The sequence below is a fragment of the Rhincodon typus genome, chromosome 35 (assembly GCF_021869965.1).
Source record: "Rhincodon typus isolate 14 chromosome 35, sRhiTyp1.1, whole genome shotgun sequence".
Lineage (NCBI taxonomy): Eukaryota > Metazoa > Chordata > Chondrichthyes > Orectolobiformes > Rhincodontidae > Rhincodon > Rhincodon typus.
The window spans coordinates 835647-849088 of record NC_063366.1 but is presented as its reverse complement, the minus strand read 5'-3'; the positions used below and the strand labels follow the sequence as shown (position 1 = coordinate 849088).

Here is a 13442-nt window from a genome sequence, read left to right as displayed (position 1 = left end):
TCAATAAGGAGGATGTATTTGGAAATGACAGGTCTCATGAATGGGTGGCATACATCTAAACGTTCAAGGAAGTGAGAATGGAAATCAGTTTTCTGTCTTCCTTGCAATCAGGGTAGTGGCAGAGTGTGGAGAATTGGAAGCAATACAGTCTTGTTCAAAAATGATGAACTAAGACAGAGTATTCACTTGAACCTTGGAGTTTGGGAAACTTCGAAAAGCAGAAATGTGGGACAAGAGTACTAAGTGCATGGACTTCTTGTGAGTTAATTATTGAGATACAGCATATCTTTCTTACAAAAAATAACTTGTTAAACTAGGTCACTGGAGTCACTCAATGAAGTAGGAATGATGAGGGAAATGTAGAGGTGTGTGTGGATTTCGAGCAGGCATTTGACACATTGCTGTGTAAGACACTTGTAAGCAAATGTAGAGCTGATGTAATAGAATGGGCAGTAACATCAGGAATGCAAATTGGATAAGTGGCGATATACAGAGAGTAATGGTTAACGAGTGTTTCAGGATGGTGGAACTTTGGCTATGATGTTTATCTGATGTCAGTTTTGAGAAGCTTGCTTTTCCTGAGATATTCGAGCTTCTTGTACAGGAGCCAATTTTAAAGCTTTCAGTTTGCACAAAAATTGGAAGCATTGTAAACTGTGAGGAAGGCAACATATAACTTCGAGAAGGTATAGACAAGCTGTTGGAGTGGGCAGCAGATGAAATTTAACGCACATTCTTATAAGGTGCTGTATTTTGTTTAAGTTGAGTAGCAGAAATGGGCAGTCATATTGTTGTGAGTACTCTGTAGGCAATAAACTAGTGAGAAAGATGCAAGCAGACAAGTTGGCAAAAGAATTTCAGTGGAGTGATAGAATAGGGTAATGATTTGAATGGGAGTCTTTCCTTCTGTAAATGTAGATTGGGATAATGAAGTATACAGGGCTGTGAGAGAAAAGATTTTCTCGAGTGTGTTCAGCAAAATTTTCACAACAGTATGTTTCCCCTTCAAGGAGATAAGGAACATTTGTAGGCCTAGTTCTAGGAATGAGTTGGATAACGTGGATTAATTGACATTTGGGGAACCATTGAGGAACTTTAATCCTTCAATCAGAAAGTGACGTTTACCAAAGGAAAAGTGCAAGCATCCATTAGGAATGATTAACCGTGGAAGGCACCAGAGCAGTCCTGCAGAATACCCAGAGAAATTGAAGAAAATAGTAACAGGACAATGGACACCAGTTAATGGACTACCTCTTAAGAGCAGATACTGTGGACACATCCTGCAATTGGAAAGGTTGGGCAAACAGACCCCGAGTTTCCTGGATGACAGTTGGCTGATTGGTTGTTATCCATTTTGTATGACTTAGAAGTAATTGAGTATAAATTTTCTGAGTTTGTTTCTGCTTGAGGCCAGCCAATTCAGCTACTTCCATACCTTCATAAGTAAAGCCAGAGGATATTTAAACAGAGATAACAAGGTGTAGAGCCGGATGAACACAGCAGGCCAAGCAGCATCATAGGAGCAGGAAGGCTGATATTTCGGGCTCTGCACCTTGTTATCTCAGATTTTCCAGCATCTGCAGTTCCTACTATCTTGGATATTTAAACAGAATCTTTAAGTCTTCCCTGAATTTCGCCTGGGAAGCTACATAGCTTATGGTATTTGTGCAGGAGCCCAAATCCTGCAGCGTATATCCAGTTTGTTCCAGGATGGCGAAAGGCTTACTGTAGTGTGTCTGCAAGAATTCAACTTCTGTAATTTGTGCACAAATAAAATGAATAAGAATGACCATCCACAACAAGATAAAATTTGCAGATATGAGCAGCAGTAATACAATGGATTTCCTTCTGCTTTCCATTTCTGGGTCATTATCACTGCCTCGAAGAGCCTTCCTGATCCTGCTTGTCAGTAAAGTGTGTTTGATGGTTAGACCTTAAACAGCAGAACCAAGAGAAACGGAATAAAAGTTAGGATGACGATATCAATCCATAAGTACGTGACCCATATAGGTTCAGTATAGCGGCTTGATTTCACAATGCAGAGCCGTGCAATATTGTCAATGATCACCTGAGGTTCACTTACAAAATATCTTGGTATATTTTCCAAAATGCTCAGTCCTCAAATTATTGCTACAACCACTTTTGCAGTTTTTTCTGTGCAATATTGTGCTCTTAGCTTTTGGCAACAAATTGCAACATATCGATCAAAGGTGAAAGCAACAGTTAACCAGACAGAACATTCCACAGAAATGAAAATTAAGAAGAAATTCATTCTGCAAACAGCTGTGTAATCTAAGAATGAATCCAGGTATTAAATACTGTGGAATTCAAGGAGAATGACATCAAATACGAGGCACATTAGATCCGCCACTGCCATGGCCATCAGATAAACAGTGATGCATTTGGAAAGGCCACATTTCTCCCATGAAAGGATCACAATAGTCACCATGTTGGCTACAAATGGAAAAGAAAGAGGGTGCAATAGGTGGAATTGGAGGAATAAAAAGAAATCAATAATGTGGACATGAAAATACTTTGAAAAACTAATTAGAAATTGGAAACATGCAGTAGCTCTGGATTGAAAAGTTGGTTTTCATAATAGATACATTACAGCTTCTATAGTGTTTGAAATTAAGGTGATTCTTCTGTACATGAGTTAATTACTTCTCTGCATTGAGAAAATCTAGCATTTGATGCATATTTGTTGATTTAATTCACATCATTCATCACTTGAGGCATTACAAATGGAATCGACAACTTAATGCATATGTTTCAGAATTTTAACCAACATGGATCCATGCATATTGGTATATCCTCGTAATGGTCACCGTTGCAGAATGTGGAAATTTACCATATGTACCATCAACTAAAAGCAGGAATCAGAGCAAACTGGGAGCTTGGAAATGTCTTTACTAGCCAGAATAGGAAAGGCGATGGCCTGCTGGTATTAGTGCTAGTCTATTAATCCAATGACACAGATAATGTCCTGGGGGCATGGATCGAATCTCACCATGGCAGATGGTGGAAGCTGAATTCAGCAAAAATGAAAATCTGGAGTTAAGATAATCAATTCCTACATTGTGGAAGCAGGTCATTTGGCCCATTGAGTCCACACTGACCTCAGAAGTCCAAGACCATCCCATAGAGCCCTACCCCATCCCTGTAACCCTGCATTTCCCATTGCTAGTCCATCTAGCCTGCCCAAACCTGCACATTATGGGCAATTTAGCATGGCTAATCGACCTAACTGCACACTTTGGATCATGGGAGGAAACTGGAGCATCCAAAAGAAACCCACGTGAACATTGGAAGGATGTGCAAACTCTATACAGGCAATCACCCAAGGATGGAATCGAATACAGGTCCCTGGTGCTGTGAGGCACCAGTGCCAACCACTGAACTACCGTGCCACCCCACTGTGCCAGAGTTTAATGACGATCATGAAGCCATTGTTGGAATGGTCTGTCTCGCTCACTAATGCCCTTAAAGGAAGAAAATAGCCGTTTTTACCTGATCTGGCCTACACTTGACCCCAGACCCACAGCATTGCGGTTGGCTCTTCACAGCACTGTACACAATTGAGGATTGGAAATAAATGCTGATCTAGTCAGCAATACCCACATTCTGTGAATGATTTAAAAAAAACAGTTCCAACCATTTACCCAGTACAACTCAGGAGTGTGAGTGAATGCTCATCATTATTAGATGGCAGCGTCAACACCGCTCAGTAAATGTGATGACATCCACAACAAAATTGCTCAATAGCCACCTCAGCCATGGGGTTTAACATTGTCCCCTCCACCAGTGGCTCACAGTGGCAAAAACTGATACTGTAGGCAAGTTATACCACAGGAAATCCCCTCAGACTTTCAGAGGATATTTTGCAAGCCCATGGCCTTTAGCACAGAAAAAAGTCAAAGGCAGAAAACACATGAGAGAAAAAAAAAATCACAAGTCAGATTACTCATGATGCTACAGCATTTTGCCATTCACTCACTATTACAAAGTCAAAACATTAGAATTTCCATTGTAATCGGAATGTGGGAAAATGAAAAACATATACTACAGTGAAACACACTGGTGTCTTAACCACATTTTCTCAAGAGTATTCAATGAAAGTGAAAAAAAAGGTTTCCTAATGTCAAAGGTTTCCTAATGTCAGTGCTGCTCAAAGGAATACATTTAATCAAAATGAGGCAGAGAAACTGGATTTAATGTTGAGTGTACGAGAGCAAGGAAGCAAAGACAGGATGTCATTATATCCTCCTGCAGATAACAAAATTGCAAGCATGCATACAGTTGGCAGTTTGGAAGATTGCATTAGTGGCAAAAGTTGGTGATGGCAATGTGCTCAGATGGCAATGACTTTAGTGGTACAGGAACTCATTCTTCACCAACTCCAAAAACCAACGGCTTCACCAAAGCACTTAGCAACAGCAACAAAACTTCATAGTCTTCACCCAGGTGGAGGACGGTTTGCCGCTTGAATGCTCACTCCCAATGTAAGGAAGAGCTGTAAACATACACAAAACATTGCACAGGTAGTGAAACGCTCAGTAGCAAACGTCAGCGGGTGAATAATCCAAAAGTTGTGGATGTCAGTTCATCAGAACCTCCAGCCCTCCAATTGTAAACCCAGTGATGATGATATTGCAGAAGGACAAATCTAGTTTTAGTGATGGTTTTGTAAATTTAGAGAAACTCTGTGTCTGATCACATGAATTTTATTAATTTCTTGAATTATACTAAGTCTTTACCAAATGATATGGGCAATAAATAAATTATAACAATAAAATATCACAAACACAACAGTAGAGAAATCATTATTATATTAATAAACTTTCACAGATAAGCAGTGACTACAAAACATTAATTAACGGACTTACCAGGAACACCAAACATGGCAAGAATTGGGTAATATAGTTTTTCTATCTGAGTAATTATTGCACCTCTCATTGTTTTGAAATCAAGAAATTGGGTTTAAGGACGTGCCAATAAGATCTGCTCATAGGACACACTCCTGTGTGTGTAGATGATTGCAACTGTATATCTGCATCTGAGGGATGTTTGGAGAGATAATGATAATTGTCAATAATTGATCTTAGCTGCAGTTATTAAATCACGAACACAAATTTCTCATGGCATTACTCCCAAAGTATTGTCTTAATTATGATATAAACATCTACAAACTGATTATGTTCAGTATTGGAATTTAATATTCACTTTTGTTGTTGGTGTTGCAATCTAAGGTACATCCATTGGCAATGACCGACTTATTAACAGAGTAATATGAAGCTGCAATTCAGATTTATAAACAACAGCACATTAAGATTTTTTTATGTTTTGTTTAGTTTCAAATAAATTCAAGTATCTAATTTCCTCAAATAATCTTTTGAATATTAAATATTGATTAACAATCTATGAATGTTGTACTGCTCTCATTTTTTTATTTATTTCTGGCAGGGTCCCTTCATTCTTCTGACACCCCCAGTCAGTCAGAAGCATTACAGGAAACAGGAAATCCCAAAACTTCCAGACGTCGACATTGAAAGACAGTCTCTTGGTGCTACCAAAGTATTTTAGTGGATGATGGCCATTACATGCACAGTCGTCATCTCCAGCTCTCCCCAGTCTTGGTGCGTTATAGACTATCTAACAAGATGCCTTTCCTGCCCGTCCTGTTTATCAATGCACAATTCTTAAAGTAACTCAACTACCTGATCTTTGTCAATTACATTGCTGCCAGTTTGTTACCGGGTGCAAACAGATTTTAGGAGCCCAGATAACGTCTCAGCCTTGGCCTCTCTCTCTCTCTCTCTCTCTCTCTCTGCATATATAGACATCATTTTTGGTTGATTGTTAGTGCGAACCCACTACTTACCACTCCATTAACCTTTCGTATTCTATAGAGGACTTAGGTTTCCTTTGCATTTTACGAGTCAGTGGTTTCTCATTTTATTTTCTTAATGATCCTATTTACTTTTGCACTGCACTCTGAATCTTTTAGTCTGTTTCAATTGCCCGTTATCGCCCTAGCAATTGTCATAGGCACCCCATTTCTGCTTTATTTAACCATCCCGTATTCCTTCAAACAGAAGTTTGGCTTTGATCGCTGTTCTTTTGTCTCTGATGTGACAGTAATTAGAGAACACTTGAAAATCGTTATAGGTAGTCACTTATTCAATTGCATTTTTTTCTGGATAGTTTTCATTCAGATTTGTTCAACTGACACCCAATTCTGAACCCACTGAAATTTTTCTTCTCCAGCTCCATAGCTAAATAATGACTCCTGAAATTTTAATTGTGAGTTGTCAACCGCTTCTGCAATGGCGCCCTGATATGTCATCTGGTTAATTGTCTGAAGCTCCAGCCTAATTGTTTGAGAATCTGCATTCAAATTCGAACACAGCATACTGTCATATTGAAAATCAATAAATATACCTGGATTTAAAAGTCAATGCAATAGTTTCCATGAAAACCTATCTGATTCTTTCGTATTTTGAGAGAGGTACTCTGCTATTCTTCCTTGGCCTAGCCATTTTGTGATTCCAGGTCCACAATAATGTCCCAAACTATTAAATGAACTCACAACAAGCTACTCTGTTGTATGGAATTGCTCATGGGTGGGCAATAAATGTTGCCTGAGCTGGTGCTCCCCACATTAAACAAATGAAGATATGTTGACAGTCAAAGCATATCCTGCAAACAGCGATTATAATTTATTAAAGTGAGAGGTTCAAACAAAGGAGAAATATCACTCACATTTGCTTTTAATCTTAACTATCACTGACTTGGACAGACATAGTTGTAAGGCAAATATCTGAAATCTGCATTGATCTGCTCACAGGAACAAGCTATGTAAACCTGAAAGACTCTCTCAAACATACACTTTGAACAGTAAATAATGAATACAAAGAGACAGAGTAAAGAGAGTTCAAGTCCACATCTAAAACCAGAAGGATGGATAAATGAAAAGTGAGAGTGAGAACGTGGGATAAACCAGAGGTGAAATGGATTACAATAATTAAAAAGACGAAAACAAACAGCACGTCAAAGATGATTGGGTCAACGTTATGGATTTATACCACATAATCAGTATCACTTCACCACCGATGCTCAGTAATAGGAATGCATTCCATCCATTGGATCTTTGTACTCGTTCACCATGGCTCCTTCCAATTGTTTCCACATCTGCGACTTCTACTATCTAGAACGGTAGGGGCAGTGGATTCATGTGAATATCACCATCTGCATGTTCCCCTCCAAGATGCACACTAAATCATCTTTCCTTCACTGCCATCAGATCAAAACGCAGAAACTTCCTTCCTACCCAGCAAAATGGGTGGACCTGTAGCACATGGACTGCAGCAGTTCAACAAGAATGTAGGATTTTGCTCAGTAGTGATTTACCTGAGAGAAATTGGCCTGTAGAGCCAGGAATGTAGGACACAACCAAGTGGTCTCAAAACAGGAGCAGAGTTTTAACATGATTGCCAGTCAGATGATTATGTGGATAGGACATTCTGAAAATGTGCAATGTAGGCCAGTCAGGTCAGTGAATTTCTGCAACTCACTTCTATCTTGAAGAAAGTGTTCCACAGATTTTGGTGCTAATCAATTTAATGGATTAAGCAGCACCAATATGAATGAGCACTGCATTAAACAATGACAATTCAGCTGAGCAGAGTTTTAAGCAGCCACAATGTGAGAGCAGCGCATTCAACAGCATCAATGTGACTGAGTAGTGCTTTAAACAACACTAATGTGAGAGCAGTGCATTAATCTGCGCCATTGTGACTGAGCTGTGCCTTAAATAAGCGTAATGTGACAGAGCAGTACATTATACAGCGCCATGGTGACTGAGCAGTGCTTTAAACAGTCCCAGTGTGAGAGCAGTGCATTAAACAGAGCCAATGTGATTGAACACAGTGTAGAGCTGGAGGAACATGGTTGACGTTTCGGTTCGGGACCCTTCTTCAGAAATGCCATTTCTGAAGAAGGGTCCCGAACCGAAACATTAACTTTCCGGCTCCTCTGAATCTGCCTGGCCTGCTGTGTTCCTCCAGCTCCACAGTGTGCTATCTCTAAGTCCAGCATCTACAGTTCTTAATATTTCAATGTGACTGAGCAGTGCATTAAATAGTATCGATGCAACTGAACTGTGAATTGAGCAGCACTAGCGTGACTGAACAGCAAATTAGCAGCAACCAAAATGACTGAGCATTGCATTTAACAGCACCAATGTGACTGAGAAGTAGATTAAACAACGTCAATGTGACTGAAAAATGCATTTGAGTGCCAGTGTGGCTCAACAGTGCATTGAACAGCGCCAATGCGACCGGATGAGTCTGATTCAGGTCCCATTTTATCTTGCTCACCTATTATGGGTCATATGTGCGCTTAAGTGTTTGTATCTTCTGCCGAATCGAAGAGGTGTAAGAGATTATAACTGGGTGGGTGGGTGGGGGTTGTCTTTGATTTTATTGCTTGCCTTCCCGAGATAGCAAGAAATATAGATGGAGTCAACTGAAGGAAGGTTGGATTGAGTGATAGACTGGGCTGTGTTAACAACTCTCTGTAGTTGCTTATGGTCCTAGGCAGAGCACTTGCCATACCAAGCCATGATGCATCCGGATAGGATGCTTTCCATGGTGCATCTCTCAAAATTGGTAAGTGTCTTAATAGACATGTTAAATTTCCTTGTCCTCCTGAGGAAGTACCAGTGTTGTTGTGCTTTCTTTACTGTAACATCAACCAGGGTGGACCAGAGCAGATTGTTGGTGATCATCACTCCTAGGAACATGACGATCTCGACCATCTCCACCTCAGCATCATTGATGTAGACAGGGACATGCCCTCCACCTTGGTTCTGGATTCAATGTTGGATCACTAAAGGGGTAAAGACGTAGAAAATAAGAAAACACATGAACAAAATTGAAAGTTACATTGGGAAAATGGGCAGTTATTTGGAGAGATGGAAAGGTTACGTAGAAAGTGGCAAAACAGGAGCAATGGAATCAGATAAATATGTTCCACATGGGCCAATTGCTGATTCAGGGTGAGAACGCTTACCAAGAACAATGGTGTGCCAACAGTGAATGAAATATGGCCAAACGTGCTGTGAAAAAGCTGAATGTAAAAAAAAAGCATGAATTTGCAGACTACTGGTATTGTTCTGTATCAAGTAGGCAGAGAAAATAGGATCTCTGTGGTTGACCGATCAGTGTGGCGGCATGGCAGGAGATTGATAACTTAAAATTTCATCTGTCCGTACAAAAAGGAATGATGTGCACATTTGGGATGATGGGACAGTTCAGTCTGAGGGACACGGTGATTACAGACTGAATTGGGGTGAGCTACAAGAGAAAGCCGGCGCTATGCTGCATGTGGCAATGACTGGGAACACTCCACCTCCCTTTTGGGAGGCACCAATTCCCTCAGCAGCCCCAGGATCTTCCCCCTGCCTCAACGAATGTTGTGACCACTAGTTACATGGGAGGTGAGGATTCACAGTCAATTACCCACACAACCCTGCTTACAGTAGCACAGTTAGGGGAAATTGTTAAAAAGATCCCCACTTTTGAATACACAGCAGACCTTTATGTGTTGTTTGAAAGCACTTGTCAGCAATGATATGGGCTTGGTGGTGCAGAAGAAAAAAGTGAATGCTAATGTGTGTGGATTCTGTGATCTTTACACCCTCCTCAGCATGAAGGGTGAGTGGAATTGGAGGATTGGAGGGAAGCTATAATAACTGTGATGGGTTATAATAGGGGCCTTTCAATAGAAGGTTTAAATAGACAAACAAAAGGAAGCATCCGACTGCTTATGCACGTCAGTTGTGTATTCATTTTTCTTAAATTTTTGGGATATAGATTGTAACAGGTTAACTGGACATGATCGTTCTCATTGGTTAAGACATTTAGTAGCACACACTTTGGAATGGGGAAAAAAATCATTTGAGAATTTTGACCCCAAAGATAATACATATGATGAGGTGTGGATAGCAAGGCGAATAGCTCGATCTTGGGAGAAGGAAGTTCAGGAGGTAAATAAAGACAAAGGGAGTAAGAATAGGAAATGTTGCCCATAAAATGTCCTCATTCTTGTCCAGTGTAGAGAAATGAAGGACGCAGAGGAAGAGGTGGTGGTGTTAATCCTCAAGGTTTCCTGCTTCCATATATAGTGCCTGTGGGTACAGATAGAGGGTTCACTAGACATCAGGTGCAACGTTATAATTGCAGTCGACTGGGTCACTTCGCTCGGGACTGTAGAGCACCTTGCCAGTACCCACATGGACAGGCACAGGGACAAAGACAACAGACTCATAGAGTCATACAACACGGAAACAAACATTCAGTCCAACTCGTCCATACTGTGAGATACCCTAAACTGAATTAATCCCATTTGCCAGTGTTTGGCCTATAGACCTCTAATCCTTTCCTGTCCATGTACTTGTCGAAATGTCTTCTATAAGTTGGCATTGTACCCGCCTCCACCACTCCCTCTGGTAGCTCATTCCATATATGTACCACCTTCTGTGTGAAAAAGTTGTCCCTCCGTTCTCTTTTAAATCTTGCTCCTCTCAGTTTAAACATATGCCACCTATATTTGGATTCCCCTACCTTGGGAGAAAGACCTTGGCTATTTTCCTTATGTATACCTCTCAATATTTTGATCTATAGTAGGACAACTGGAATTGTACGCAGTATTCTAAAATGGCTGCACAAATGTCTTGTACAGCTGCAACATGACGTCCCAATGGCTATACTCAATGCTCTGACGAATGGAAGCAAGTGTTTCAAATGCCCTCTGTCCCACCCTATGTACTTGCATTCTTAGGTCGCTCTTCAACAGCACTCCACTGCTATTAACTGTAATTCCTGCCTGGTTTGTCTTACCAAAATGCAAAACCTCACATTAACCAGGACACGGATACAGAGCTTTGCTACAAAAGGATCAGGGCCACAGGCTCCAGCAAGCGAAGTGGAGGAGCCTGCTTCTCTTTATTCAGCGTTACTGGATGTGAATTCAAGGGCATGATGGTGCTAGGCCTCTCTAGGTTGGTTGGATTGTGTAGGGTGACCTTTGTTAGATGGAGGCTGCCCTGTCGAATTCCTAAGGGTCACAGGAGATTCCTGCACTACCCTTAACGCATCTAGAGACATTTGTTTATCTTTGTGAAAGAAAGGGACAATGATTTTTAGTGGCTTTACTGGACACTTACAACATGTATTTGAAATGGATCCAACATCATATAAGTTGGATAGTATGCTTTGTTATCACCCAGCCATGTTCATACAACCTCCTCAAACAGCAGAGCATATTCTGGGTTCCAATTGTTATGTAAATATAATGTAAATTGTCTTTTAATTTAGCGAATTGTCACATCTAGCAGATGGTTGATATAAATGAGGCACCAATAGGGATATGCACGGGAACCTATTCAGGCAAGGTCTGTAAAGTTGGGGAATTCTAGCTCCAACTTATAAATTGGCATTATACCCACCTCTACCACTTCCTCTGGCAGCTCATTCCATATATGTACCACCCTCTGTGTGAAAAAGTTGTCCCTCCATTCTCTTTTAAATCTTGCCCCTCTCAGTTTAAACATATGCTGCCTATATTTGGATTCCCCTACCTTGGGAGAAAGACTTTGTCTGTTTTCCTTATCTATGCCTCTCAATATTTTGTCATGCTCTATAAGGTCACCCATCAGCCTCCAACACTCCAGGAAAAAAAGACCCAGCTTATTCAGCCTCTCCCTAGAGCTTAAGCCCTCCAGTCCTGGTAACATTCTTTTTCTGCACCCTTTCAAATTTAACAACGTTCTTCCTATAGTAAATCATTTCCAATTATTTAATCGTACAAGAGCTTACTACTAAAGATGCAGGTGCATTCGCAACACATAAGCACGACTGTGGTCGAATGCCAGGGAAGTACTTATAGAAGGCTCTGAGCTAAAACCTCGAAAGCAGTGCTGGTTTCCCTAAACACGCTGAATGAGATGTAGTAAAGGGAATTGCAAGACTGCTAGAACATGGAATTTGAGGACGTGTAGCTTCAACAAATAATTCTCCCATTTGACCAGTTAAGAAACCAGATGGTTTTTGGCGACTGATGATTGATTATAGGGAGTTGAATAAAAGGACTCCATTAATAGCACCAACAGTAGCAACTAGTCCCAGGACCAAGATGAAACAAGTTCCACAAGCAAAATATTTTTCTGGTCTTTACATCAGTAATGTGTTTGGTCTTTTTTATAAGTCAGCAATGTCAATATAAGTTTGCATTTACATTTCAAGATCAGCAATATACACGGATTTTTTTTTACCCCAACTCTCCATCTATCTTTCGTTGAAGATTGCTTCAAGGGTAGGAGACATTTTCACCAACAGATTGTTTAATCCAGTCTGGAGATGATCTTCATCTCAGAGATGAAGACAATCTACAAACTGAAACTGGAGAGAAATATCAACAATTATTGGATGAACTATTGACGCTCTTCACTTCATTAGGACTTAATATAAAGGCGCCATATATGAACTCTCACGTGGTGTACATGGCACTGTTGTAACCCACGGCAAGCGCAAAATTGGAAAGAAACATATTGAATCTAATGTACAGTTTCTCCTCCCTAAAAATGTAAAATCACTTCAAGCATTTTTGAAATTAGTGGGCTATTGCAGAAATTATATTGATGGTTTTGCTACCAAAGCTTCTCCTTTATCAGGTCATTTGAAGAAGAATGTCCTATGGCAGCGAAGTGAACTGTGCACATAGGCTGGTTCTGAATTAACACAGGCTTTAGCTACAACTCCAGCACTGCAAGTGTCAGACCCAGAACTCCCCTTCCACAAGAGGTCGCTGCAACAGATTCAAAACCTTTTGCAATGCTTTTGACTTGATTTGATTTATTATTGTTACAGTGAAAATATTGCTATCCAGGCAAATCATATCATACATAATGCATCAGGGTCATAGAACAGAATGCAGAATATAGTGTTAGAGCTACAGAGAAGGTGCAGAGACAGTTAAACTTCGATTTTTGAGAGATCTGTTCAAAAGTCTGATAACAGCGGGGAAGACGCTTTTCTTGAATCTGTTGGCATGTGTTTTCAAACTTTTGTATCTTATGCCCACCAGAAGAGGGTGGAAGAGAATATAGTTGATGCGGGAGGACTCTTTCATTATATTGGTTACTTTCCCAAGGCCTTGGGAAGTATAGACAGAGTCAATGGATGGGAGGTTGGTCTGGTGGACTGGGCTGTATTCACAACTCTGAGTAATTTCTTGCGGTCTTGGACAGAGCACTTGCCATACCACACCGTGATGCATTCAGTTAGGATGCTTTCTATAGTACATCTATATAAAAAGAGTCAAATTGAATTGAATTAGCTTTAGCTCTATTGTCAGACATACTCACATGAGCACAGCGAAAA

General features: G+C 40.4%; 1 pseudogene; it reads right to left on the bottom strand.

Moving 5' to 3' along the window:
* Positions 1-1589: 1589 nt before the first annotated feature.
* On the bottom strand, positions 1590-4956 carry LOC125486904 (annotated as a pseudogene).
* Positions 4957-13442: the final 8486 nt, after the last annotated feature.